Source organism: Silurus meridionalis, chromosome 29 (assembly GCF_014805685.1).
Source record: "Silurus meridionalis isolate SWU-2019-XX chromosome 29, ASM1480568v1, whole genome shotgun sequence".
Classification (NCBI taxonomy): domain Eukaryota; kingdom Metazoa; phylum Chordata; class Actinopteri; order Siluriformes; family Siluridae; genus Silurus; species Silurus meridionalis.
Window position 1 is genome coordinate 11,005,023 of NC_060912.1, and position 496 is coordinate 11,005,518.

Genomic DNA, 496 nt, shown 5'->3' on the forward strand with positions numbered 1-496 from the left:
CACTTCCACTTCTAGCCTGAGGGTTCGCTAAAGAGTCGATTACATGATGGTGCACTTCCTTCTTTGGCATGTGGGTGGCGCTGAAGAGTGAATTACAGAATAATGCAATTCCGTTTTCGGCCTGAGAATGATGGGGCGCTAAAGAGCCTTAATTACCGTAGGGTGCAGTCCCTCCTTTCACCTGACTAAGGAGGGGCGCTAGAGTCTGAATTATGAAAGAGTGCAGTTCCTTCTTTGGCCTGAGTATGATGGGGCGCTAATGAGTCTGGATTACAGTCGGATGCAGTTTATTCTTTGACCTGAGATCTGTGGAGCGCTAAAGAACCTTGATTACAGAAGGGTGCAGTTTCTACTTTGACCTGAGTAATAGGGGGTGCTAAAGAGCATGGATTAAAGTTGAGTGCAGTTCGGTTTTTTTTTGTGTCTGAGCATGAGGGGGGCGCTAAAGAGTCTGAATTACAGGAGCCTGCAATTCCTCATTTAGCCTGAAAAGACT